Below are 6,373 nucleotides of genomic sequence, written 5' to 3'. Positions count from 1 at the left end.
CCCAGAAAAGACCACCAAATCACCACTGGAGGCCCCCTGGCCTCCTGAGCCAGGGAAGTGGGGGGCTGAGGGCTTCAGCAACATCCCCCTGACATCTGCATCCAGCCTAGCAATGACCAAGCCACCACTACAAGCCTTCTGGTCTCCCCTGCAGGAATGAGGGAGGGTGCCACAGGCCTCAACCCCATCCCCTCTCCTTCCTCCTTCTCCCACCCTATTTCCTTTCCTTGTCTCCTCTCGCCATCCCCCCTCCTACCAACAGCTCCACAACATCTTAGAATGTAAAAAAATAATAATATTAATTAATAAACTAAAAAAAAATTAATGTTTTAAATTTAGACTTCACAATATACCTGGTGCCTTGGGTTGAATATCTCCCCAAAACTTAATCCCCACTGTAACCGTTGAGGGTGGGAAATCCTATTATGGTGATTAAAAGGTGGGGACTTGAAGAGGTGATTAGATTGTAGGATCGTGCTGTAGTGAATGGACTAAACTTGGTGGTCTTGGACATGGCTTGGAGGGCTTTAAAAGGAGGATGAATGAGGAGGTCAGTGTCTCTCCCTGCTCTTTCTGCTCCACCATTTTCACAATGTGATACCCTGCTGTCACTGTCACCACCACCAAGGCTCTCACGAGATGTGCTCCATGGACTTTGGACTTCCCGGCCTCCGAAACTGTAAGCAAGAAATTTCATATTCTTATAAATTATCCAGTTCTGTGTATTTGTTATAAGCAACAGAAATGGACTAATATGCCTGGATATTGTTACCGTTTGATATTGAGATTCATTGATGTTGTCGTCCCGTTTGACACATGGGAAAACGAAAGAATGAATGATTGCGATGATCATAGCTGTGATCACCTCAGGGGATTTCATATTCCTTATCTCTTTGGATCTTCACAACATTCCTTCAAGTTAGAAGCTATTATACACGAAGGTGAAGGGTACGGGCTCCGGTGTCTGCCTGCCTGTCTCCGAATCCAGGATCAGCCCTTCCCAAGGTCCCTTCCCTGGGACCTTGCTCAAGCCTTTTAACATCCTTGTGGCTCAGTTTCCTTCTTGATTAATAGGATTGACAGTAGTATCCTTTCCATAGGGTTATCATGAGGATTTAATGAGAAAATACAGAGTAAGCACTTAGTCATTATTATCGTTATTATTATTTTTATGGAACTGACAGTTGGAGACGAAGTGATGAATTCAAACTCATTCCTCATGAAGAAAGCAGAGTTGGAATTCAAGCTCAGGTCAGCCTGACATCACAGCCCTTCCTTTAGACATCCCTGGAGATTATGGTGGCCCCCAAGGGAAATTCTACAAGAGACCTGAATGGTGGAAGTGAAATAGCAGCCATATAGTTTTTAAAATGGGAAGGTTGGTGGGGGAGAACCAGGAAGCCCAAACGTATTGTCACACATTGTTGCTTATTTGCTGGCTAACTTCAGAGGCATGCGGCAGTAGTCAGGTCTCAAGGTATCTCCTCCAAGACATTTCTTAATTATAAAGGGAAAAAATATATAATTTTATAGTGAAGAAGCCCTGAAAATACTATTTTAACCAATGGTTTGAGCTGTGGCCACATCCAAATCCCTGGAACCTGTGAATGTGACCTTATTTTATTTTATTTTTTTAAAAAGATGACCAGTAAGGGGATCTCAACCCTTGGCTTGGTGTTGTCAGCACCACACTCAGCCAGTGAGCGAACCGGCCATCCCTATATAGGATCCGAACCCACGGCCTTAGTGTTATCAGCACCACAGTCACCCGAGTGAGTCATGGGCTGGCCCCGAATGTGACCTTATTCGGAAAAACAAGTCATCCTGAGATGAGATCATCCTGGGTTATTGGGAGGGGGGGTCCTAAATCCAATGACAAGTGTCCTTGATAGAGAAAGGTGGAGGGATATTTGAGACAGAGCAGAAAGCATTGTGAAGAGATTGGAGTGATGTGACCACAGCCAAGGAATGCCAGGAGACAACAGAAGCAGGAAAAAGTGGGAAAGTGTCCTCCCTTAGAGACCTTGGAGGGAGCACAGCCCTGCTTGTTAGGCAATCATGTTCTACCCGAGGACAATCTAAGATGGCAGTGGAATGCCCAAAATGGCTGCAGAAAAGTTTCAAGGCCCTAGAACAGCACATTTTCCGAGAACAAAGGCCCCCCTCCCCCTTCTTCCTCACGTCTACATCCCCTTCCTGCGTGCGTGAATTTCTCCACCTATAGAAAAATCCCAGCTCAGGCAGGCCTGTGGCTCACTCGGTAGAGTGCGGTGCTCATAACACCAAGGCCACGGGTTCGGATCCTATATAGGGATGGCCGGTTTGCTCACTAGCTGAGCGTGGTGCTGACAACACCAAGCCAAGGGTTGAGATCCCCTTACCGGTCATCTTTAAAAAAAAAAAAAAAAAAAGAAAAATCCCAGCTCAGCTTAAACCTCGCTCACTGCCCTCCCCTCCCTCCCTAGCCAATAAGAACAGTCCAGCTCAGCTTATTGGGATATAAAGGGCCCACCCCAACTCTCCCTGCTGGGCCCCCACTTTCGAGATAGCAGCCCGCCTGTCCATTTTGCCTGCTTAATACATTGTGGTTGAGCCTTGGTCTCCTGGTGTGTTTCTCATTCTGCGTTCGGGCAGGGTTTTTCCTTTCACTGTTGATACCCTGATTTTGGGCCTCAGGCCTCCAGAACTGTGAGAGAGTAAGTTTCTGTTGCTTTATGGCACCAAGTTTGTGGTAATTGGTTACGGCAGCCCTAGAAAACTAATGCGTCAAGGTTAATATCACCAGTAAGAAGATATGTTGATATCACGTACCCTCTGATACAGTAACACACCAAGAGGGGCATATGACCTCTGTGGTGTGCTTGCAAACAATGCATGACCTCACTCCAATCATGAGAAAAGCATGGACAACCTTAACTGAAGGACAGTACAAAATACCCAGTCAGCACTCTTCAAAAACTTTGGGGCCGGCCCAGTGGTGCACTGCTACAGTGCGCCCCTTGGGAAGCGCGGCGGCGCTCCCGACGAGGGTTCGGATCCCACATACAGACCGGCCGCTCACTGGCTGAGCGAGGTGCAGGAGCAACGCCGAGGGTTGCGATCCCGTAGCCGGTCACGAAAAAAGACAAAAAAGGAAAAAAAAAAAAACACTTCAAGACAAGGAAGGACTCAAAAACAGATTAGAGGAGGTCCAGGATACATGACAACTCAATGCAACGTGGTGTCCTAGACTGGCTTCTGGAACAGAAAAAGACGTTGTTGGAACAACTGGTGAAATCTGAATGAGGTCTTCAGTTTAGTTAATATCATCTGTTAAAAGAAAAACTTTAGACACGATAAATTTAACCGAGTTTATTCAGCAAAGCACAATCCATGAATCAGGCAGCATTCAGAACCACAAGAGCTTCAGAGAGCTCTGTCCCGCAGTGTGAGCACTGAGCTGCTATAAGCCGAACACAGAAGCAAAGTAGAGAGGTCATCTGATTGGCTACAGCCAGGCATCTGCCTTATTTGGTCATGATGTGATGAGTTGGCTGCCTGTGATTGGCTGAAGCTTGGCTATTTGAGATAGCTGAAACCGGGCTATTCGTTACAAAAAATATGCACCTAAATTAAGTTTTGGTTTCTTTATGTATGGAGACAGCCTCAGGCTAGCTGCCTCCTGCTTATTTAATTTAACACATCATACCAATGCTAATATCTTAGAGTATTCAATTTCTCTTGCTGTGTAACAAATTACCACAAACTCAGGGCATAAAACACAAAAATGTATCATCTCACAATTCTCTAGATCAGAAGTCCAGGAACAGCGTGGCTTGCTTGGTTCCTCTTCTTAGGGTCTCAAAGACTGACATCAAGGTGTTGGAGGGTTCCTTTCTGGAGGCTCTGAGGACGAATCTGCTTCCGCATTCACTCGGATTGTTGGCAGAATTCAGTTCCATGCTGCCTGTTGGCTGGATGCTGCCCGCATTCCCTCGCTTGTGGCCTCCTTTATCTTCAAAGTCAGCAATGGCAGGTCGAGGCACCATATCCCAAAACTCCTGCCTTCTCTTCTACTCCATCTCTCTCACTTCCCCACTTTTAAGGATTTAGAGGATTAGTTCGGGCCCACTTGGAAAATCCAGGGTAATCTCTCATCACAGAATCTATAACCATAATCACATCTGCAAAGTCTCTTTGTCATATAGCATAACATAGTCACAGGTTCCAGAGATTAGGGCGTGGACATCTTTGGGGGCTGTTACAGGTTGAATTCTGTGCCCCCCAAAAGATATGTGGAAGACCCCAGAATGTGACCTTATTTGGAAATAGGGTCATTGCAGATGTAATTAATTAGAATGTGGTCATTTAGGAGCAGGGTGGGCCCTTAATCCAATATGACTGGTGTCCTCACAAGAGGAGGAGAGACATACCCACACAGGAAGGGTGCCATGTTACACCCACGGCAGAGACTGGATTGTTGTTGCATCTACCATCCAGAGAACACTGGCTACCACCAGAAGCTGGAAGAGGCAAGGAAGGATACTACCCAGGAGCTCTCAGAGAGAGTGCGCCCTGCTGACACCTTGATTTCAGACTTTTAGCCTCCCAAACTCGGAGCTAATAAAATCCTGTTGTTTAAGCCATGCTGTTTGTGGTACTTTGTTACGGCAGCCCTAGGAAATGAATACAAGGTCATTAGTCAGCCCACCATATTGAGTTTTGATATTTGTACTATGATTAGGCAACATGTTAACATAGGAAGCTGGGTGACAGATGTACAGGAACCTCTGCACTGCTTTTTTAAAAAATAGACTTTATTTTTTAGCGCAGTTTTAGGTGCATAGCAAAATTCAGCAGAAGGTACAGAGAGTTCCAATGTACCCCTCGCCCCCCACATGTACAGCCTCCCCCACCATCAACATACCCTACCAGAGTGGCACATCGATTACGACTGATGAACCTACACTGACACATCATTATCACCCAGAGCCTCTGTACTACATTTGCAAATTTCTGTAAGCCTAAAATTGTTTTTTTAAAAAAATTATTTTTAAAGTTATTTAATATGTGGTTATTGTATTAGTCCATTTTTGTTGCTTATAACAAGGTACACTGAACTGGGTGATTTGTAAAGAAAATGAAATTTATTGCTTACAGTTTCTGAGGCTGGGAAGTCCAAAGTCCATCTGGTGGTGGCAACAAGTGACCCAGGGGTCTCATATTGCAAGATGGTGGAAGCAGAGAGAGCAGAGACAGACAGACAGACTCTCCTCTTCTTTTACAGCACTCAGAACTACACCCCTAGGGCCAGCCCGGTGGCACACTTGGTAGAGTGCGGTGCTTGGGAGTGCGGCGGAGCTCCCGCCAAGGGTTCGGATCCCATATAGAGACAGGTCCGCTCACTGGTTGAGCGCGGTACGGGCGCGACACCGAGGGTTGCGATCCCGTTACTGGTCACAAAAAAAGACAAAAAGGGGAAAAAAAAAAAAAAGAACTACACCCCTAGCCACCATTTTAATTAATCTACGACTGCACGGTCCTACAATCCAATCACCTCTTTAAGGCTCCACTTTTCAATTACCATAATAGGATTTCCCACCCTCTTAAAAGCCACAGTGGGGGCTAAATTTCTAATACATAAAACTTGGGAGATAACTCAAGCTTCAGGGAGTTTTGGGGGGACACAATTCAATTCACTACAGTTATTAAAGTTATTTAATAACCAAGCTGGCCAGTTAGCTCACTTGGTGCTGATAGCAACAAGGTCCAGGGTTCTGTCCCTGTACTGGCCAGCTGCCAAAAAATAAAATAAAATAAGTGCTACGGGCTTCTCATGATAAGTCTGGCAGATTAGAGAATCACAATACTAACATGAATATTGCAAAAACCATTTGTTGGTGCATTCATTCAATAAACATTTACTAATGTCAAAAATATATACATACTTTTGTTTTTAAGTTCTGACTCAACTGGGTATTTGACATTAAGGAGTTGTGTTAATTCTTTATGCATGATAATTACATTGTTGTTATGTTAAAAAGAATCTTTCTCTTAAGTAAAGTATACTAAAGTATTTATGGATAAGATGAAATTATGTGGATATGCTTCCAAATGATCCATGGATAGAGGTTGTACTAGTTGCCTATTGCTGCTGTAACAAGTTGTCACAAATTTAGTGGCTTAAATAACATTAATGGACTTATCTTAACGGTGCTGGAGGTAAGAAGTCCAGCATGTATCTCACTGGGCTAAAATAAAGGTTTCAGCAGGACTGCGTCCCTTCTGCAGGCTCTAGGGAAGGATTCGTCTCCTTGCCTTTCCCAGCTTCTAGAGGCCGCTCACATTCTGAGTGCACAGCCCCTTCCTCTGTCTTCAGAGCCAGCATCACTGC

This window comes from Galeopterus variegatus, unplaced genomic scaffold (genome assembly GCF_000696425.1).
Source record: "Galeopterus variegatus unplaced genomic scaffold, G_variegatus-3.0.2 Scaffold1180, whole genome shotgun sequence".
In the NCBI taxonomy this organism is placed as follows: Eukaryota; Metazoa; Chordata; class Mammalia; order Dermoptera; family Cynocephalidae; genus Galeopterus; species Galeopterus variegatus.
This window is presented reverse-complemented; position numbering follows the sequence as displayed.